Raw genomic sequence first — 23,384 nt, 5'->3', positions numbered from 1 at the left:
TTTAGAATATGAAGGTGGGCATAGTAGAATAGGCAACCAGTTCCCAGGAGAACTGCCCTGGACGTTGGGGTAGGAAGTAACACAAGCAGAGCTTTCTAGCCCCATCACAGATAAAAGATAGAGGAATGGGACACCCCAGAAGATAGATCAAGCTGGAGGGAACTAGGGACACAACAAAAGTAATCAGAGGTTAAATGAAGACAGCAAAAAGGAGGAGGAAGTGGAGGTCTGTTGTGGAGAACAAATTGTATGGGAGAGGAATTGAGGTGCTGTGGAATCATTTGGTGTTAAGTTCATGAGTAATGGAAGACATTGGGACTTCAATTTTATTTTACAGGTCTAGGGTGACTTATGGCCATCTTAACCCATTGTGATTCTCTTCCCTGAACACTTTGGGTGCTCCAGAACCAAGCCTCCCACATCAATTAACTACTCATGCATAAGAGCCTAAGGAGCTGTCACCGCAATTGAGCAAACCTAAGCACTGCATGTAGGGAAAACGAAATTGAAGTCATTTAAAAATCCACCTTTTAATCTATCACCCATCTACAGCTCTGACATCAAGGCATTGCTTTTTTCCCCTGAGTTTTATGGCATTAACTCATGGCAACTAATTGCTCATTAATACACCAGCTCTGGATGTGTTTTGACAGCCGGAAAATTGTCCCTCTTTTTGAATTTAGGAAACAATCTATTTTCTAACACTTAAGTGTAAATACAGTGAGACAGGGTGGAGATGCTTCAGCCTGTCCCTGGCAAACAAGGAACTAAAGGTAAATTAGGCCCCATCCTGAAAACTTATGAACATGTCTAAATTTATGCACTCAAGTAGTCCCACTGATTGCAAAGAGCCAAGCATGAGTAAAATTGATTGAAGGCTACAAATTTTAATTGTAGGACTGCATACTAATTCTCAGATATCACCCTGTTTCTTTCTACACTGAATCAACATGTGAAATGTTCTTCAACTATTTTCATTGTTGTATTGGTCAATTTGATGTAAGTTCTCTGCCAGCAAACTTTCACTATTAACTGATTGTTGCACCAGATTACAATCAATAGCACTCTTTGTTAAGTATAGAGTTTTGCCCAGTGCTTAATTTGTGCCAGGGCTTGCCATGGCTGAGTCTCGGCACCTCTAAACATGGCAGTTCATAACCCTGGCACCTCTGGGCTCACCGTGTCAGCTATGAAAGTAAAAAAGTGCTTGAGTCCTGGCACCTTTTTCATTACAAATTAAGCACTGGGTTTGCCCTTGAATCCTTGACCAAACCATTTCCCCATTGTTAGGAAGAGTACAGTATGTCAGCTCTCTATCTGCCGCTATCCTACCTCAATAGTGACATGAATCCACCATTTCAGCAATGGTGAACATATAACAAGTTTTCCCAAGTCCAATAAGCTACATACACAAATCAGAAGCAGAGGATCTATTAGTTCTGGACCAACTGTAAAAGATTTCCCTAGAAGCACTGTGTATAATCACTAGTAAATAGATGTCCCATGATTGGTACTCCAGACTTGCATGATTGTTGCTCCCTAATAACACTTGATGCATCTGTTGTACTTTCCATCCTGCAGGATGCCAAAGCATTTTATAAACCACATTCCTCATCACTGAAATGCAGCCACCCTTGAGGCAGGAAGGTGACTGTCAACTGGCTGATGCATAATAGGGCAAGGAAAGAACATTTTGGCCAAAGATGCAAGGGAATTCCCCACTCTTATAGAAAGTACTAGAGAATCTTTAATGTCTATATTGAAACACAGGACACTCAGTTTTAAAAGCGAAGAGACAAACATTACTCTGAACTCATTATCTGCCTTGTAAGGATGAAGGAAGAGTTGATTCAACCCTGCCTAATTAGGCTCCATGGTTCCAGGGAGTGTAGGTAGCCTAAATCAAACACACAGGCCACTCTGCTTTATTGTCCAGCTCCTGACACTAAGCTTCCCCTCCCTACCTCAGGGCTTGACCTTGCTGAAGCGCTTCTGCAGTGCTGAGTGTGCACAACTCAAAGTTGAATCAATGGGAGAGCCAAAGAGCTTTCAGGATTGGATGCTGCATGATGACCCATTTTCAGGGTCTCTGAGGGAAGCATTTCTAATGACTAATAAGAGTCACACCAAAGCGACCAGAAGCACCAGCAGACTGAACAGCCACTACTCCTTGCACCCTTTCTCAGGGCTCCTCACTAAGGGTCCTGAGCATCTTCAGCTTGCAGTGGACTTCAGTGAATATATGAATACTTAAATGTGCCTGCAATAAAGTCATCTGGCTGACTCCTGATGTTCTAGAAGATAGAAGGGAGTTAGTTTTTAAAATATAAATTTGTTCACAGCCAGCCCGCTGTAAAAGCTTATGAAAAGGGACAGTGAAATGGGTCCTTTATCAAATGTGAGTGAATCGCACCAACTCCTATACAACCAATTGTCAGAAAGCTTTTTATTAGAGAATGTGGGGTGCAGGAAGGGTGGATTCTGATGACTAATTCTAATCTTTTCCAAGAAGTTACTACTTCACCCTTACTTATGCAGAGCATATCACATGCAATGAGTATTGTTCTGCAGTAATGACTTTATGCAATCAAAGCATCTAAGCAACAGCTTGACAATTTCATTTGACTTAGTCACAGTGAAGGAGGTGTTGGTATTGTGCCGTCATCATTGAGGTTTCCCTGAAGCTCTCCATTTGGAAACTCACTCTGTACGTGGTATTGTATAATTGCGGCTGCTAAATAATGCGAGTTTTGAAAAAGAATAGAATTGAATGAGAACAGAAAGAAATGGATGTTGCGGCCAGCCTTGTGTTTGTGTAAACGGTTTACTGGAAAAAGATCTGGATTAATGAGATCCCTATCATCTGAGAGAACAGTGAAACATTAAGCAGAGACTTATGTTTCTCTTAGATTTGTTTGGAAACATTCTTAAGACTCCCCATAGTATCCCATTCACAGATGTCTTCAATTTACTATATTTAGCTCTCTCCTATCACAATGGGAGATATTCACACTGGTTTCAAAATAAACAAACTAAAACCTTACTTTTGTGTCTAAAGAGTTGCATTAACTCTAATATTTTCCCTTTAGTATTTTTCACTTTTGCACCTTGTCTCCCACTAGGATCAGAGCCAGAAATAAAAAAGCATGAGAACCACTGTTAGTGGAGTAGATGCAGAACCTTACAGGAAGGGTTGGGGTGTTTTAGTATGCAAGCAAGAAGTAGTTAATTGAAAATTGCTGCAGGTAGCCTTGATCAAGAATGCTCCAGGCCCTTAACTCTAATTTTCAGACCCAGGGACACATTTCAGTTACAACATTTTTTTTTTTTAAAGAGTGCGCAGAGTAGCTTACAGCAAATAGACTGGGGGGAGAATTCAGGCCCTCAAGGGTGTTAGCTCCCCAAAATTAGGTCACTGCTGATGCAGAACTAGATGCAATGTTCTGCTGACCAAGCCAAAAAGGAGAGAGTCTTTTTAATCCAGAATTCTGCACTGTAACATTGTAGCCTGCTTGATGTTATCAAATGTGGGTCAGGTATCTTTCCGTGACTGCCAGTTGTTTTCAATTGCCCTCATCTGTTGCAGTTTGATTGAAGTGTCCAAGCCTGAGCATAAATGAGAATTTGCAGGTTCACAAACAGGGGCAAAATATTTAAAGACAAGATATATTTTGCATGATTTATAATACTAATAAGGCCTTAAAGGCTTGTTCAGAACAACAATTACAGACTTTACCTTTGGGCATTCACAGTGGTCTGGAGACATTTATTATATTCAATTGCTTAAGTATTGCCTAATTTAATTGCTTTCTATGAGCTTGCAAATGGAAAGCTAAGATCCACAAGCTTCCACTTCAAGTCACTCAAAATTAACATTTAGAGTGAAGATATCAAAGAGCAGAACATGTGCATGCAGGAGAGGTGGTGATGTCACAAAGAACAGGGCAAGAGGGTCTTGGGCCATACAAACTAATCGTTTTGAACAATGCCTTCCGCAAATCAGTCTTCGCCATTTACTGCAACATTGAAATTATACCATATCCTTCATGCTTGAAAATCCAAAGACTGAGAGAAAGGGAAATGATATTTTCTAGGAATAAATGAACTGACCCTTACTTAAGAAGGACCAGCTGAACAATAAATCTGGCTTGTCATGATGAAACAGAAGCGTGCATGACAAATAATACTCATTTCTAGCTTCTTAGTACTTTAGGACAGTTACTCAATATTTTTTTACGGGCTTTGTTTAAACAACATCAAGTACCTATTGGATACAGGATACATCTTTTAGACTTCACTCAGCTGTCCAGTACCAGTTAGACTGCATCTACCCTGGTAGAGTATCACATTTTTCACATTCAGATATGTATGTGCTACATCAGCTTTTTAAATAATGACAAATGTACTTTCATCATCTCAAAATAAAGACTTTCTAATTAGTCTTCTGATCTCAGCAGGGTTAAATTAGACACCTGAAGCAAAACCAAAAAACCCCAACCAACCAAACAAACAAAAAAAACCACCACAACCATTTTCATGAGTGTATCCAGTGTGAATTGAAACAACTGCAGCTCAGCCTAGAAGCACTTTTCTCTTTCAATACAGGACCACTACTTAAACACTACAGCACAAGAGGATTTTTAATTTCTCATCAAAGCGGCTGTCCCTCCTCGCTTCTGAGTTCAGAGTTCAACCACATGTTCAACAAGATGTATATTTATTACAAGGGTTCCCTATAAAGGGACTATTTCTGTCTTCCCAGACATGCACCTATTTGTAACCATGACAATAAGCTGCACATTTCTTTCCATCTGAAATGAGTTTTAGTGAATCCTAGTTGTTTCTACTCCTTTTCTCCCCAAGATACACATTTCAAGCAATATCCTCTAAGTACCACTTCCACTACTGCATACGTAACAACCATTTTTTTTGTTCATTAATGATTCTCATTCAATCTGACTAAATCTGATTTATGATCTTCTATTAATCTCCTGTATGAATAACTTGAACTAATATCTTTTGAGGCTAAGGTCTACCTAGTAGACTCTGGTTTGATGTGCATCAACCAAAGAAATGATGGGTGTTACAGGGAGTGTTAAGGTGGGTGCTCACCCCTGGACCAATCCCTTGTATTAAGGTTGGCATTTTTCCCTGCATGGCCCCTGGCAGCCTGGTGTGGAACTGCAGTCACATGCCTTTCTTACTTTCCCCTAAAGGCTTTTCAGATAGTTCAATGAGGCTTTCATGTAGTGAACAGTGCTCCTAATTTATTTAACCAAAGGCCAAGCAAATATGTAAAGAAGCCTTCAAACTCAGCCTCCTAGCTGTGAATAGGGGGAGGGGAGTTAATTAGTCCAGGTGCCCCACTTAAGTCCTTCCAGAATCCTTTCCACCAATAAGGTCCTCTCAACCCAACATCTCCCTCAGGAGGCAGGCTTCTTCTCGTTACCTGGGGAAGAGTTCCTTCTTTTGGCTCAGGGCCCCCACAAAGATCAAATCACTGAAACTTTTGTTTGGAGCAGCATGTATTTCCTCTGTGGCCTGGACTGCTTGCTGCTGTCTGGTGAAGGTCATTTCAGTGGAGCCAGGTCTCCCTAGGGGCTTGGCATGCATAGTTCTCCCTATTTCAGTACTTATTCCCTCCAGGAGTGCCTTTCCTGGTGAGCTCCTTAACCGGTTCTCCTGAAAAGTCTTTCTCCACAGGAACGTCCTCTATTTTGGGCTTCCTGACTGAGGTGTCATGGCCCTTCATTAGGCTCAAGTGCTCCTTAGATAATTAACTATCCACAAGTGAATCTGGGTTAGCTCATTCTCCTTAGCAGAGATGCCCAGCCCATCTGTAACCAGGCTGACCCCCTCAGACCACCAGCTACTCTGTGACAGGGACCAATAGTCAGATGGAAAAGGTGACTAGAGGATCATGAATACTAATGGCTACGTATGCACAACTGGAAGGGGGCAATTTAACAGGATACTGCATGTTGTCCAAACCTGTTGGGGCTGGAAAGGTGAAGGAAGACTCCAAACAGATTATGAAGATATCCATATAATTCAATTATATATTGTCATTAAGGGATGGGAGGTGTTTGAGGAGAAAAAAAAAAAACAAAAAGATTCACCTGGAACACAGACTTCATAGGTCTTGAAATAAACACACACACACTCTCTCTCTCTCTCTCCCCTTTTCTGAGACACTGAAATAAAAACAGGCAGCAAGTAGCTGGATAATGTAAAGAACTTCCAGATAACTAATTTTTTCTTATTAACATCACTACTATTCTCTATAAGTCAGCACCGTCTCACTAATTATAGGACTATCAGCCACTTGTCTAGTTGTATTTATGTTCTGCCTCATGTTTCTTTGGAAGGCAAGTTCTCTTGCTTTTTCTCTAATAACTGCTTTTATTTAAGACAACCTGAACAGGAAGTGAAGGCTAGTGAACTGAAGTAGCCAAGGTTGGGACAATAGAAAGCAGGAAACTGACTTCTGACCTCAAGGGAAACAGAAGGAAGGAGGTAATACTTGGGCATGGTTAAAGGCTAGAAAGTTGCCACAGCCCTCTCCAAATGATGCTAAACAATACAGGGGTGCTAGGTATGGGTCCAGTGTCTGAGTCAAAGTCTTTGGCCAGTCTGGCCTGAAAAGTTACTTGGCAGTAAAAGCTCTTCTCTGAATATATGTTGTCAAACATAGTTTAAGTGCATATTGACTAATGGCAGCCACACCTGAGCAGGGAGTTTACCTTTTTATTTGTTGGTGGCCATCCCTAGAGCTCAGCCCTGCATAGCACAGCACCCTCAGGTCCTCTTGCTTTTCCCAATAACTTGTTGGCAGCCCAATGTGCTTGGAGTCACATTCCTCTTCCCAGGCTTCCATTTAAGTGTTTATAAATATGCAGTTTTCTTTACCCCTCCCTTCTGGTTAAAGGATTCCACTGCCCTCCTTCTTGGGCTGTGCAATGAGTCAAGGCAGCTAGCCCAGCCCAGCCATAGTCAGATTCTAGCCCTACCTGACAAAACTTCTCTTCTCACCTCAGAGAGTCAACTGGGTTTTTATCTTTCAGGAGGTAGCTTCCTGATTAACACCTGGCCCTCATATACCAGCTCATCTGCTGCTCCCTTGAACACCTGTTTCCTCAAACAAGCATGTCATGAAACAGGGTTGATTGGCCCTGAGTCCCCATTCTCCTTAAAGGGCCCAGACTACCCTGTTACACTGATACACAGTATGCTCCCAGTTATCCGAATAGCATAAGGGGGACAGATTTTATTTGGATAATCAGATATTCAGCTATTGGATAAGGCAGGAGCCATTCAGCAGCAGGGAGTCCTCCCATGCAGACAGGGGCCTATCTTCCTTCTCGCAGCATAAGATACATGAGGGAGAAGGAAGGGATGCGGATAATGCAAATGTTTGGATAATAGTGTTTCAGATAAACAGGAGCATACTGTATCAACTTTTGGGATGTGCCTATAGCATGGGATAGATGTGATTGTAAAAGGGGACAAAGTAAAATAAAATAAATGAACATCACAGTTAATGTGTCCAGTTAGCCATTATGGCACAATTGTATCGCCATGTTCCCCTCCTCCCTCAGTGAACCACCCAAACTAAATTTGGCCAGCCCAGATCAACTGGTTCAGATGTGACTTAACTATACTATATGAACAGGTGGCCCAACTTACTGACCCTCCAAGCTGCATCAATAATCTTCATAAGTTCAAGAGCTGGGCATGCCTGCTAGGGCTCATGGCTTCTGCCAGGCAAGGCGGGGGGTGGGGGTGTGTGTCTCAGGGATCAAGGCTTCAGCGAGAGCAGGTCTGAAGCCCCAAGCCCTGGTAGGCCTGTCTCGCTGGGCAGAAACCCCGAGAGCCACCACCCTGCTGCAGGGCAGAAACCCAGAGCTCCCCTCCCAAGTTTGATAGGAGGAGAAAGGAGTGGGGGGGGGGCATGGAGGTCTCTGCGAGATGCACTTTAACTGTAAAAGAGCTGCATGCAGCTCACAAGCTGTGGTTTGGCCACCCCTGCTATATGATCATGCAGTAGAGCTAGAAATCTTGGGGCAATGTAATCTTGCGAGTTTTCTTCTTCCACTCAGTCCACAAATACCATGAGAGCAGCTGCTTGTATGTGTCCTTTGAACTTTTGACTTCAGACCACCACTTCAGAACCTTCAAAATATTTTGTTCCAGATCAGTTTTTGAAATGGGCAACCATTTTAGGAGGGGACAGATTGGTTCCTATTTTCTGAACTAGTTCTCCTATTTCTAGTGAAATGTATTGAGTAATCATAGAATATCAGGGTTGGAAGGAACCTCAGGAGATCATCTAGTCCAACTCCCTACTCAAAGGGGGACCACTCCCCAGACAGATTTTTGCCCCAAATCCCTAAGTGGCCCCCTCAAGGATTGAACTCACAACCCGGGGTTTAGCAAGCCAGTGCTCAAACCACAGAGCTATTCCTTCCCCCTGCATGAATTGCCTTCTAATTTCTCCATCAAATTAATGGCGTTCTTACTGTCTGATGCAGGGCCGGCTCCAGCATTTCTGCCACCCCAAGCAAAAATCAGCGGTGGCAGTTCAGTGTCAGGTCCTTCGCTCCCAGAAAGAGTGAGAGACCTGCCGCCCCCGCATTGCCGCAGCTGCCGCGCCTCTCTCTTGGCCGCCCCAAGCACCTGCTTGTTAAGCTTGTGCCAGGAGCCGGCCCTGGTCTGACGCTAACAGATTTTGCTAGCAGCTACTTTACACTGTAACCCTCCACATAGGAGGTTTCTTGTCTAGTTATTCCCTTGTGTGTAAGCTAATGAAAGGGCCAGACGAGTTCTATCTAAACTTTATATGTGCCACGATCTTGAACGGGTGCTTTTAAGACTCATACATGAAGGGAACAAGGAGTCTGGTGGCACCTTAAAGACTAACAGATTTATTTAGGCATATGCTTTCGTGGGTAAAAAACCTCACTTGAAGTGAAGTTTTTTACCCACAAAAGCTTATGCCCAAATAAATCTGTTAGTCTTTAAGGTGCCACCGGACTCCTTGTTTTCGTGGATATAGACTAACACGGCTACCCCCTGATACTTGACACATGAAAAGCACAGCAACCAGTGAGCATTGTGCTGATGGCCAGAATAAGCCATGCAGCGGATGAAGGCAGTGGACATATTGCACCATTTTTAAGACTGACTATGGATTTCGTTGTGTCTCACATCAGGACTCCAGCAAAGCACATGGTTCTCACATTAGAGGGCTTTACTAAAGCTCTTTTAAACCAGGGCCACGCTATCTTGCCTCTGTTTGCTTTAGGTGCACAGCAAGTGAGATCAAGTCACCAGGCTAATGTGTATTTGCTGGCTTTATCTCAGCTCTTGTAACACATGCATGGGCTACGATAAGCCAATTAGATTCTCTCAAGACCAGATACCATCTGGCTGAGAAATTGCTGGCAGTCCAGTAGGCAGCACTTCTGCAGTCCCAGAGGGGGTTTCACATTTTCCCACTCAGTCCTCACAATCATCCCTTCTCAGTGCCAGAATTAAAACAAAACAAAATCACAACCCTTTAGAGTTTATTTAATTATTCTGTATTGTAAGAAGTAGGAGAGCAATGTGCATTTGGAGGAAGACGTTGGCACTTGCGTATCCATCCTCGTCACACTTTTGACTGTACCTTGAAGAGATCTAGAGTTATAGTTGTCATAGCAACCCTATTAACAAATAGCAGCCTAGGCTTTACACAGGAGATGTGACTGCTGGGGTTTGTTGGGAATTTTATTAGCAATTTCTGCTAAAATGCACGGTTTCTGTAAGCCTCCCATCTATCACCTCTCATTCTTTTGGGTTTTTTTCCTTACAGTGACCCTCTCACTTTATGGCACCCAAATTTTTGATTGTTTAAAGTGAATATCCCTATAGAAGGAGCCCCACAATTTGCTATATTCTTTCTCTCATGCTGGAAGAAGACATGTGAATGTACCATTCTTTAAAAGAAATAAATTGATTTGCATTAACACTCTCTGTGAGCTGTGGGACTATAATAATCGTTTTAGTCTTCAGGGTTACTAAACAATTCCCCTCATTCCCTCCAACCTCCCCCCCAATAAAAGGATGATCTAGTTAGAAAGATAAGGGGGGTGGGGTCCATTCTATACATCATCCAAAAATTGATTGATTTATTTGCTGCGGTTGTTTAAGACAAAGATTTTTAAAGACTGAATTACAGAGATTTCACTACCTGAAGGTTTATTCTGCATGGTTTTCATGATTCATAACCATCTTTAGATGCATTACTGCTACTTTGCTTGACAAGGATTTAAATATTAACCCCTGGCAGATTTTATTTCTAGATAGATTAGAATTAGATTATCTGTCTGAGCTATATTTATTACAATAGCAATAATACTTTGCATTTCTATAGCACCTTTCATCTCATGATCTTAAAGCACTTTTCAAATGCTAATTAATTAAATCTCTAATTAAACATCCCTATGAAGAACATAATGAGTATCCCCATTTTAAGGATGTACTAACTGAGGCAGAAGTTACATATCTTTCTCAAGGTCTCTCAGGAAGTCAAGAGTGAGAGCAGGGACAAGACTCCTTGCTATTTAATTCCCAATGGGCACTCTGTCCTCAAGAGTGATTATTGATCTTTCCCCAGCACAAACACTTTGTCATGTCTTTTATTAGCAGAGTGAGGCACCTCAAAAAGTTTCCCAACAAACGAAAGAACACTTATAACCCAAATGTTTGTTTAAAGCAGACATCGCTGTTACCAGTGTAGCAGCAGACAGCAGCAGCATCCCAGCTTTCCCATTGTACTGAGTTTGCTTTCACCATCACAGAGATGAGGTAGAAAGAGATGCTTCTGGAGCCACTAACTTTTGACCACCATCCGAAGAACTGTCTACTAGAGAGCTACTATCATGAAATGCGTATAACCGACTCCCTCTAATCTCTCTGAGGATTTCCGGTAACCTCTCCATTCCTACCAACATGGTTCTGAGAGGAAGCTGTATTCAGGACTCCAACAACTGAAATTTAAACAAAGTGAATTCCCTTTCTCTACTAACTGTTCCTCCTACTTTATCAAGCTAATCCACTTATTTAAGGGGAACAGTTTCCACCTCAGCTGAGTCCTAAACAATGCCTCTAAATCAGTGGCGGATTAATAATTTTACTGCCCCTAGGCCGGGAAATAATTGCCGCCCTGGCCCCGCCCCGACTCCGCCCTTTCCCCGCCCCCATTCCAACCCCATCCCCAAATTCCCCGCCCCAACTCCGCCCCCTCCCTTCCCCATTGGATCCCTTCCCCAAATCCCGGCCCCCGGCCCCGCCTCTCCCCCCAGCGCGCGGTGTTCCCCCTTCTCCCCCCTCCCTCCCTGCACCGCGAAACAGCTGTTTCGCAGCGCAAGTGCTGGGAGGGGAGAGAAACAGGACGCGGCGGCACGCTTGCAGAGGAGGTGGAGGTGAGCTGGAGCAGGGGGGTGGGGCGCGGAGGGGAGCTTTCACCCCTGCAAATTTGCCACCCTAAGCCTAGGCCTTGTCGGCCTAGGCAATAATACAGCGCTGCTCTAGGTGTTTCTTGTACTGGTTTACCTAAAAATACCTCCTCTATCTGAGAAGGAAACAGGGCACTGTACAAGTGTTTGCCAGGGCTCAACCCTCTCCAGGGCGGCGGGGAGCCACACCGGCTCACTACACCCTGTTGAGCTTGGGGGGATTCGTCCGGCCATGGGGGTCTCCCTCGGCAGCTCTTGCTGTAACCGGAAGAAACACGGTAAACCCGGCCCTGGCTCAGGGCGGGGCAACAAACGCTGGGTCAGGAGCTCAGGCCCTCAGTCAGGGCTGAGCAACAAATAGTTGGCTCCAAGCCTCCAAAGGCCTGGGAGAGGGGGAGACTGCCACCCACGGGTTGGGTGGCAGGGGGGATGCAGGCCCTCCCACGCCACTGCGTCCCAGCCCGGGGCCCTAGCAGCGGCAGAAGACCCGCTGCTTAGTCAGTGGGGATCCTGGCCACAACACACTGACATGGGCTCTGGCAGTGCTGCAGCCAGACCAGGGTCGGCTGCCCCCGGGCTACTTCCAGACTCCCCCTCGGGGCCTACCTGGATCTGGGTGTTGTCCTCCGGGGGGTCCAGTACCATGGGTTCCTCTGGGTAGTGGGCAGGTGGCAGGCCCGGCAGCTCCTCCGGGTAGCGGGCGCAGGGCAGCCCAGCTAGTCCTGGCGGCCGCCTTGGGCCGCAGGGTCTTCCCAGTCATGAGTTAGGCTGGAGACGTCTGGTCTCTCTGGCGGCTGGGGCCGGAGTGAGCGCTGAGGGCGAGCCTTTATACTTCCGGGTCGCCGCCTGACCCTCTGAGGAGTGGGCTCAAGGGTCCCTAGTGCCACCCACTCGAGATTCCGGATGGGCTCTTCCCCTTCCAGGGCGGTGGGGAGCCACACCGCCTCACTATAGCACCATTCTTCTCAGCAGAAGTCCAGCCTTTCTTCTACAATGGCTATTCTTTCCCTCATCCTCCTTTCATGTCAGCTTGGCCTGGTAAGCTAACGAGACACAGCAGCATCTGCCTTCCAGCTACTTAGCCCCCTGCCCCTTCTTCACAAACACTACAAACTTTATTTTCTGGTAAATTGATGACATGCAATACTTCAGACAGTCTGCATCAACCACCCAAACTCTCCTCACTGATTTCAACAGAGAATTCACTACCCATCTTCACTAATATAACCTAATTAAACTTCAAATATTTACAGAGCACCTTCCATCCCAAACTGATTTACAAACTTTATATACCTTAGAGAGAATTTACTTCACCCACTTCTAGGGTATAATACAGCAGCTGTTTGATAGCTCACAGCACCACCACACAACAGATTAGGGCAGGGAATAAAGGAGAAAAATGTTTCCAGTTCACATTTTAGGGAAAATGTTGGTAGGATGATTACAATTATACAGTTAGTACTGAGGCTTGGACACAGATTGTAGTAAAACCTTTCATGGGATGTTGAATTACTAATAGCATCTGGGGTGTTGGTTTCAAATCTCATTCAAAAGACAGTACTTCCTTTGCCCAGCCCCATGCTGGGACATGAGGCTAGAATGCTGCCTAATCAACACCACTACCTACAACTCCCTGTCAGGGTTTTCTTAGAAGTTCTTCCATCCAAGTACTAACCAGGCTGACTCTGCTCAAGCTGGGAGACCTAATGAGATCGTTCCTGGGGGTGTCATGGCTGTAGGCAGCCCCTGCCACTCTGATTATATAGATTCACAATGTTATGTTTAATGTCTAATACAATAGACAAGCCTATTGTGACAGGGTGAACGGACTTCAATCTGCATCACACTAGCAAAGGATGTTATATAGCCAGACATCTCTGCAAATGTGGCTGGCCTTGTGGATACAATGGCTGCAAGCAATCCCAGTAGAGATGCCTAAGAGGTCAGTAGTTGCTTAAAATGAGTACCAATAAGCTTAACAGGCAGCTTGTCTCCCGTGGCAATATAAACAGTCCAGTGGCAGGAGCTCAGGGATTCTGAAGTCCTGGAAACATCAGGATGTTCTCCTTATCATGCTTCTCACTTAGGGGCTGTAAAGAAGCCTAAGACTTTAACGTTTGGGATCTCAGAAGGCTTTTTTCTTTTTGTGACCTGTTACTAGATTACTTATAGGACGGAACTGCAACTCATCGGCCCAGGTTCTTTTTCTCCTGCTCCCCTGCTCTGGCTGACCTACTGCACAGAGACTGTACTGTATGTGAAAATGTATAAATATATTCAATGTCTTTTTAAAACTAGGAAATGCTGTTTTGGTTATTAAATTAATGGGCCCAGGGCATATTTAGGGGGATTTTATTGTGCTTGAGAACAATGCCAGATTGGCACAGCCATGAAGACTGAACTACCCCATTAACTTGCAGACAAGTGAAGCATGGGTAGCAGCCATGCAAGCTGCCTCCACATTACTGCCATGGCCTTGAGAGGCCAAGTCTAACAATGTAGATAGTTCAGTCTCCACACCCATTCAATCCCTGGCCTCGCTGACTGACTGCCAACATGAATGCCAGTTGTGTGTATGGACAGCTGCCCACTAGTAACCAGCCAAAACTGTTAAATCTTTGCATAAAACATGTCAAATAACTGTCAGGTGATAACAGATTTTGGTCTCTACTAACCAGAGATAAAAGGTTCCATACCCCATTACTAACCCCATGAACCATCCATCCCTTGTCATTATTTTGATAGAAGACTCTGGCATACTAAGCATATCTTGGCCTCATGTTTTATGGCTTCTGGATTTCAGGTCTGATTTGTGTGGTGAAAGCAGCATGTAGTTGAAGCATGCCCGACATTAGCTTTTATGGTATTGTTTGCTTCTGGGGATGCTCAGATATGCTTCCCAGAATCTGAATACTGCTACTGCTTTTTTTTTTTTTTTTTGGCTGTTCTTAATTAGTTTCCACAGTTCTTAACAATGAACATAGCCACTTATGTCACATGACTTGCAATTATCTTGAAATATACAGAATACAATACAATACTTAGAACATCGTTTTGAATAGAACAGCAGTAACATGGAGGCAGGCAATAGCACTGGATAGTCCTTTTTCATATTAGCTCTTTTTTTCCCCATGCACCAGGTATTCTTTTGACAGGACCATTCTGACATTTTTTGAACAGTTCTGACAATACCCCTACTGGAAATTGTGAAAGATGACAGTAATTTGGGAATATTCTAAATGGGAGACTGAAAAGAGAGAGAGTCAATATGTCTGAGACACCTATGTCATTTGTCATCCCAGTGATTTCTCTCACACACGGGAAGACTCTGCTGAGGACTACACAATACAATTTTACTATACCAGTGACAAGTACAGCTTCACCAGTATATTCCCAGCCGCTGACCCACTAGGTGACCCTGGGGAAGTCACTTCACCTCTCTATACCACTGTTTCCTATCCCATCCTTTGGCTTATTTACATGATATGTGATCTATAGTACAGACTGTCTCTCACTAAATGTATAGACCATGCTTAGCACAGTGGGGCCCTCGTCTCAGCTGGGGCCTCTAGGTGTTACCATAATCTAAAATAAATAATATCGATACACAGGATGAGCTAGTAGTGAAGAAGAAACATAACTGCCCACTTACAAAATATCAGATAACTGTTCTTGCATAGAAAAAAAACCCAATGCACTAGATGCTGCTTCTAGTTATGGTGAATCTGAACAGTAGAACACTGTTCACGTGAAGGAGGAAATTCCTGCAAGGAGACAGCTTAGAACCACATTGGGGGGCTGAATCTGCACAAAGGCAAATGATAGCATTGCCAACCACTGGCCAGCAGTGGAAGTATGGGACTATTCTTATTCTGGCCCCTCTAAACCTTCCAGGATAGAACCTATGGAGGTAGGATAGTAATAGCCTTGGGTTGAACAGCATGGTTGACATTATGTACACACCTTGACTAGGCAGTTATTGGTATTGTATTTTATAGCACCCAAAAACATGCTAGGAACTTCACAGAAAACACAGAAATAAAGGCTCCTGTCCCAAAGAACTTCCAGTCTACTTATGTGACATGACAAAATGACCGAGGATGTCAAGCAATAGGAAAATGGATTTTGCAAAGAATAGGGTAATTATGGTAACAGCAATAAGATCGTGGGGTTACTCAATTTAGCCACCAGTGAATTTTGGGAGTTCTGTTAAATTTTCTGGTCTTGAAAAAATAAATTTAAAAAAGCTAAGGAAGATTCAAATATAAGATGGTGAATATGATTGGATCATTTAATGTAGGCACTGCAAAATAACTGAGTTTTCGGGATAGGGTAGTAGGGTTTGGTAGACCATAGAAGAGGGTGTCCCATGCATAGGAAGGACTGCTGAACAAGTGACAAAGATACTTGTTGGAGAAATAGATGAATGGGACACAAGGCTAGTGTCACTGACGGACCAGAGGGGTCAATATGATAAGAAGCTATGGTCCGAAAACAAGGGGTAAGAAGAACAACATAATGCCCCGAAGGTGAGAACTAAGAGGTAGCACCAGCTGAGACCTCTTCACACTCTTTAGTAGGAATAGAGTGCTCAAAGAGGGCTTTTCATGGTGCTAAGGGGGCTCTTCCAGTCATAATATGACAATATATTTTATCTGCTTTTGCACTGTATACAAGCTCCCATTTGGAGGAAACCTACAGCTATTCCCATGTGCCTACATGAATACAGCCCAGAACAGATATCCTGCTGCAACAACCACCTCACTAAAAGATGGCATGTACAGCATGTATTTATTACAGGTTTAATTTTTACATTTTTGCTTTGCGTGAACAATATGTTTTTTAGGGAGACATTTATTTTTCATGGGTCTTGAAGTCTCTTACTAAGATTGCAAATTGGTAATAAGAAAAATTTAAAATCCTCCTGCAGCCAGAGGCAAATCTAGGAAATATATTGTCTTATTCACTCCTCACAAGTTCAGGAGCTATTTTCTGCTCCTGCAATATTCACCCAGTGCTTTGTCTTCACTTTCTCTCATTCCCTCAGTCTCTCCCAGCCAGTGGGCAAAAAGCAAGTTGTACATTGCTGTCTTGTGACTCATCCTTAATGTAAAAATATCTCTTTGTGTGGCATGTGGTGTTAATCACTGTCTCTCTCTTGCTTAATGTCAGAGTTGGCAATTTTCTTCATCTTCTCTGGGTGGCCAATGTGTGCATCATTTCTGATTTTCTTCATTATACCAATGAGTGGGTGGCAACTGCAGCTAAACTAATCTCTCTTTTCAAGTGCAGTGGCACATGTGGTTACTTATGGTCTGTCTTTCAGACAGCATCAGAGATCAGAGATTAAACAATCCTCAGTTCCAACAGACCTAACATGATATAGATGGTATTTATACATTTTTCTTATATTGCTGTGTCTCCCACCGTTATTTATTTATAGGAGGGGGAAGCTAAGAACATTTTTCCATCCCCTGCTAATAAACTGATTGTTCCCTGGCTCAAGCTGTTCAAAACATTCAAAACTGTAGCTGGGAAGTTATGTGTCCTGAACTGTTTGGCTGTGCTGTGTTCTGTTAAATAGATGCTACGTTTCATTCCCCATCAATAGCTACATATCAGTAGTGGATGTAAAGATCCTCATATGCTAGCTTTGTAAAGTACCTTATGTCCCTGTGGTGTAAGAGGCACAATACAAATGTCATTTTTTTCCTCTCTGCAATTTGCACTGTTTGCTAAATATATTATGAAACATTGTTTAGATTAGGTCTTCTGTGCTACGTCCTTTCACAAACAAATCTTCGGTGTCCCCTTGGGGGCTGAGTTACAATATTTGCTGAAACGTAAATGCTAATGAGAGCTGTATAATTTGTGAACAAATAGGAGGAATGTATGGAGGGAAATTCTCATGTCACGCAGGAATGGTCTACTGTGGCTGCATTTCTTGGCCAACTGCCAGCTCATTTCTTGGCCAATTGTATATGGAACGGATTGTTCAAGAAACAAACAGTAAGTTAACACGCCCCCCCACCCCCACCCCGCCCCCCCACATACAGTTACATAGCAAATAAATATCAGGCAGAATGAGAAACTCTAGAAAGCTTTGATCAATCCAATGTGGATTATTATTTTCTACAAGTACAAAGGATTTGACTTTGGGTAAATTTTCACAGGTACAGCAAAAGGCACATTCCTGACACCAGAGCAACCCACCTATCAAATACCAAGTCCCATTCCAAAGTTTGGTGGTGCTAAACTTTCCGTCTTGAAATGGTTGTCATGTTTTGACCTGGGGAAAAACATATTTTCCCCTAATTTCCACTCTTGGAAATGGCTGAACCAATTTATCTGAAACTTAAAAAAAATAAAATAATTCAGCCTGAGACAGATATCCAGCATGGAAAATTTCAGCCCCAATGGTTACAGTTTTGCATATCAAGCAGCTCACAATGCACACAAAGGCGGCTGGACATTTTGACCAACAACACTAGGTTATATCTCTACTCTGATAAAAAGTATTTCTGTAGTTATATAGGGTACGTATACACTACCTGTCGGATCGGCGGGTAGCGATCAATCTATCGGGGATCGATTTATCACGTGTAGTGTAGACGTGCTAAATAGATCCCCGATCGCTCTTCTGTCGACTGCTGAATTCCAGCTCGGCGAGAGGCGGAAGCAAAGTTGATGGGGGAGCCGTGGCGCACCGTGAGGACGCGAAGTAAGTAATTTTAATTCGATCTAAGATACATCAACTTCAGCTATGCTATTCTCGTAGCTGAAGTTGCGTATCTTACATCAATCCCCCCCCCCCCCTCGTGTAGACCAGGCCATAGTGTTGTGTCTGTTCCCTGATTTATTTTCTCTTTTTGCACCCTTCTTCTCAAAGGTCCCTTTATTATGGTTATTCTGTCCCTCCTCAATGAGGGCAACCACAGGGTGCAGTGTCATTTGGAAACTCCTAAGGACAAATCCTCTGATAACTAAAAGTGGCTACTGAAGAGCAGTACAAGACCTCTCTTCTTTCCCTCTCTCGGCCCCAGTACAGTTGGCTCCATAGCATTCCAGACCCCAAAGCAAGGGACTGAGTTTGAATCATCAAGTCGTGGACTAGGATCTTTATATGCAGCACACGCACTAGAGCAGCAGGCCAGCCTGCATATGTTTGGTGCAAGCCAATCATTCTCTTTTAAAAAATCCTGCTTCATAGCTGTTTTCCCTGTGCATAATCAATCCCCAGTGCTAACAAGTTCTTCATACCATTGTTAATACTTAATAGGTACCCACAGTAGGTACCTTGCTGTAGATGTATTTTTATAGTCAAAAACAGAGCTTCAACATTTACTGCTCTGGCAAAAAGCAACAGAGGGTCCTGTGGCACCTTTAAGACTAACAGAAGTATTAGGAGCATAAGCTTTCATGGGTAAGAACCTCACTGAAATGTTAGCACTGAAGTTACTCGTTAGCACTGAAGTGAGGTTCTTACCCACGAAAACTTATGCTCCCAATACTTCTCTTAGTCTTAAATGTGCCACAGGACCCTCTGTCGCTTTTTACAGATTCAGACTAACACGGCTACCCCTCTGATACTTGCTCTGGCAAAGTGCCTCAACCTTAGAGATGGGTAAAAAATGGAAAACACGTGTCTACTGAAATTACTCACTACTGCCAAATTATTGGTGTGGCTTTGTAACATGGCCATATGCCCAGTATGAACAGAAACCACCCGTGTATTTAATGTATGCTACTAAATAGCTTCAGGTGCTCCAATACTATATACTATATAAATGCCAAAATAGGATAATAGTACTCAATCATTACTGACCTGGTCTAGATTTGAACTGGTGATGTGGAGAGACTAAGGGCTATCTATTTTATTATCAATTCACTGGACCATTCAGTCTTCAGTCAGCATGGTTTTATGTGGAAAGGTCTTGCTAACGAAGATCAATGTTTAGAACCAGCACCAGACCCAGCACCACTAAAACACAGAGAAAGTGAAGAATTTAAGACATTGGGAACTGTTCTGAAAGAAGAATCCTTTCTTGTGAAATGAGGAGACAACACAGGAAACAAGAATTTTTCAGGCCACAGATTGGCATCAAAGCTGCACCACATTAGTGAACAACAACAAACTCCACATAAGCACCTTTGCCTAACGATGAGGATAAAGATCAGACACTAAACGGAATGTTGGAGGAATTGTTATAAAGAATGGAGTCACTTCTGAGTGTTTATACTATAATAAATGTGAGCGATAATAAAGTAACAAGACCAGAGGATAAGATGGAGAAGACTGAAGAGACAACATTAGAACATAGAGCAAAAACTAAAGCACAGATAAAAAGTAATATAGCAAAAGGAAGAACAACAAAACTACTGGGGAATAAATCAGAATTATAATGAGACTCACACATAACAATTCTTGTGATGCTAGCAGAAAAAGAAATCCCAGTTCACTGAAATATGATGAACAATTTCTGATGAAATTACTCAATTTAAATGCTTCAGAAGACCCTGTGTAGAGAAATAAATGCTTCAGAGTTCCTTCCGGATCTGTATAAGGCACGAGTTTCAATGCCTTTTGGTAGGACCAAAAGTGCCATAATTTCTGATCTTACAGACAAAAGAACAAAAAAGAAAGAAAGGTCTTCAGAAAAATGTGGACTTCTCCCCTTTCAAACCAAATTTATACTTCATGAGTCAAGTCACAGGAGGACAATTTGCAGAGAAAGAAATAACTCATGTCAGGAGGTTTATTTATTATATCCAACCAAATTCCAGGTCTCATACAACAGGAATATATTCTATGTTCTGGAATATAAATTCATATGATAGGTCTCAGATAAAATTCACAATGGGAACTTAAAATATCTGTCATGAATCTGAAGAATTAGTGACGAACCAAACTCACTGTCACAAACAAGTTTGGGATTGGATGATGTACATTTAACAACAACATCAAATAATTAGACACAATGTTTTGTCTTGAATTTTTTTAAAAAAAGCCATGTTAAAAAAAAAAAAAAAAAAAAAAAAAAAAAAACCTGATCCTTATTCCATACTTCCATGCTTGGTGATATTTTTGGCAGGCAGGAGTGAATGAGCATATAGATTCAATTACATTCACTCCCTTATATGTGGCCCTCCTACAGATGAGATACACTGGAAGGGTAGCACGTGGGGACATTAGCAATGTTGCTACCTATGATGTACTACTCCATATACAAACACTGTTTAGATTCCACTGTTGTTGCTCCAACAACTTTAAATTAGAAAGAAAAAAAATCCCCAACACCCATTATTTGAACTAAATTCTCTTCTTTAATTAGGAATGAATTTAAATCTGAATTATGTAAATCAGAGTACTCCGCTGAGTTTCTAAAAACATAAGTATCAGAAAATTAATCTTGAATTCCAAGCACTCTGAATCAGTGCAGCACAGCAGCTGCTGCCTGGCTGCTCTCTGAGAACTCCCTGTCAACACTTACCAATCTAGATCGACTTCATGACGCTAGGGGCAGCTTTCCAAGGAGGTATACCTGGCAAGCGATTCTCCCCTCAACACCATTCCCATGTGGCACAGGTACTCTATCACATCTCTGCAGCCAGTCAGGGGGAAATGGCCATGGCACAGACACAGTAGATGTCCACTGTAAGCATCCTATGCTCTCTCCACCCCTCTGACAAGCCCAGGCATCAGGAGCAAGCATGCTGAGGGATTCTGGTGGCTGCTCTAATTTATAGTGAAATCCACACTGGCCTGTGGAACAGACCAGAAACAGACAGGTATAAAAATAGGCTTTAGATCACTCAGTCTGGGGACAGAGGGGACAGTACCATGACTTCTGGAATCACAGCACAGGATCCCATCCCTGATATGGCAAACAGATTTCACAGGTTTGGTCTGGTAGGCAGGGAATACGCTATTGATATGGGAGCAAATCTTCCTAGGGTATGTGAGATCAAGGGTTAGACCCAGGGATTTCCCTACACCCCCCCCCTGAATACCCACCCACCCCCAGTTTTGTGAATTAGTTGCATGCAGTGTTGTCAATTTAGTGATTGTTTGGAAATTTGAACTGAAATTGAAACAATATATACTTTAAAAGCAGATAAAATGTATGATAAAATACGTGTATCTGAAAAAGTATCATGGATTTGAAAAGTATGAACATAGACTAGCTTCCTTATACAGTTTTGTTTTTATGACTATGTCAGTGCATTCATTTTGGTGATGTTGGCCAAATTATGATTTGTAAGCAAAGTCTAAATGAGCTCTCCCTGACAGCTAGTGATGAGCTGGGGGGAAAGGCTTCAAGACCAGATTGTATTTACAGTCACACCTAATCTACCTAGGTATCCAGCAAACAAAGCTGTGTTGCCCAAGTGATAGATTTTGGCTGGGGTTGGGTTACAAATCACTTGAATGTGTGTGTGTGTATGGGGAGGAGAAATGTTATTCTTATTGTATGAGTAAAGGGCAGTAGAACTGTACTTCGCCTGTGCTGATTGAGGGCATCAAGAAAGAGGGTGAGGACAGGTGTTTTGCTTGATGGTCTGCCTGAGTCACAAGTACTATTTGACCTGCCCCTCTCCACTGTTTAAAGACCGAGCCGATTAGGCTCCATAGATAGTCTTTTGTTTTGTTAAATAACCATTACAGCTGAAATCACTGATAATCAGGTCTAAGTGGAAGAGAGGGCCAGTCTGCACTAGCAGCAAGGCTCCCCCACTGAGAGCTCAGCTGAAATCACTGTGAGTTAGGTGGAACCTCAAGAGACATGCGAACAAACATGGGTGTAGCATCATACTTTCTATTTAAGCAAGAGATACCACACACTACAAACTGGAGGCCAATGTTAAGTGCATTGTCACTTGTTCATTCTGAAGTTGATCACTGGTTATGAACAAGACCAGCAAATGCTTACTATCTTTCTGCAAGAAACTCAATTGACTGGCTAGAAGCATATGGTGCAACAGTGAAAGACTCAACAGTTGAAAAAGTGAAGACCTCTCTCACCACATTCAAAAAATGTGCATGCATGGCTGATGAATGCACGGATGCAAATGGGCAAGTATTAAGTCATCGTGTACATTATCTTGATGTCAGTGGTAGGCCAGTATATGCATTTCCAGATGTTCAAGTTATAGAAGACACATCGGCTGCATCTGTGACAACCCACATCTTAGAAGCGTTAAATGCTTGTCAGTTGGACCCAAATCAGATGGCTGCTTGTGCATTTGATGAAGCTGCAAACTTCTCTGGAAGACATGGTAGAGTACAAGCTTTGCTCAGAGAAAAGTGTAACCCTAATCTCTCCTACACACACTGCAGAGGCCATCTACTCCAACTAGTGCTAGTACAAGCTGCAGAATCTTCAAAAGACATTTTAAAAGCCATAAATTTAATGTCTTCATCATATTCTTTTTTCAGCGAGAGTCCAAAAAGACTGAATATCTTGGAAAATATAGAAGATACACTGGGACTGAAGTTCAAATTAATCCAACCTGGGAAAACCCTCTGGCTTTCTCATGAGTGATCCTTGGCTGTTGTCTTAATTACTCCACCCTTTATTACTGACTTTGGAAAGTATCTACCAAGATGGGATGGATCTAAGTAGTGAGGCTGGTGGATTACTTTTGCTACTAAGTTCAGAGAAGCCTATTACCATTCTCTCTCTTGTAAGTCTACTGTTGAAACCACTTGGGTCATTAAACAATGCCATCCAGGCATCCAGGATCTTTGTCAAGCAATAGAAGCTACATTTGGATCAATCAGAGAGCTATCCATTGAAAAGGTACTGGAAGAAGCCAAGACTTCAGTCCAGAAGTTGACTAATGAAGGCATTTATATTGAATCCTTAAGTGAAGAGGACAAGTAGT

At 42.8% G+C, this 23,384-nt stretch overlaps 1 protein-coding gene across 16 annotated transcripts in view; it reads left to right on the top strand.

The window, feature by feature from the left end:
- Positions 1–23,384, top strand: part of RASGEF1A (RasGEF domain family member 1A) — a 278,684-nt gene that overhangs the window by 14,338 nt on the left and 240,962 nt on the right. The window contains exon 2 of one of the 16 annotated variants that reach the window (XM_065551762.1): positions 13,660–13,751. The exons of the other annotated variants lie outside the window; for them this stretch is intronic. The gene's annotated coding sequence lies outside the window, so the exon portion shown is untranslated. The remainder of the gene's footprint in view (positions 1–13,659; positions 13,752–23,384) is intronic. 16 annotated transcript variants of the gene reach the window in all.

Source organism: Chrysemys picta, chromosome 7, assembly GCF_011386835.1.
Source record: "Chrysemys picta bellii isolate R12L10 chromosome 7, ASM1138683v2, whole genome shotgun sequence".
Classification (NCBI taxonomy): domain Eukaryota; kingdom Metazoa; phylum Chordata; order Testudines; family Emydidae; genus Chrysemys; species Chrysemys picta.
Note: the sequence above shows the minus strand (reverse complement) of the source record. Positions and strands in the feature narration are given on the sequence as shown.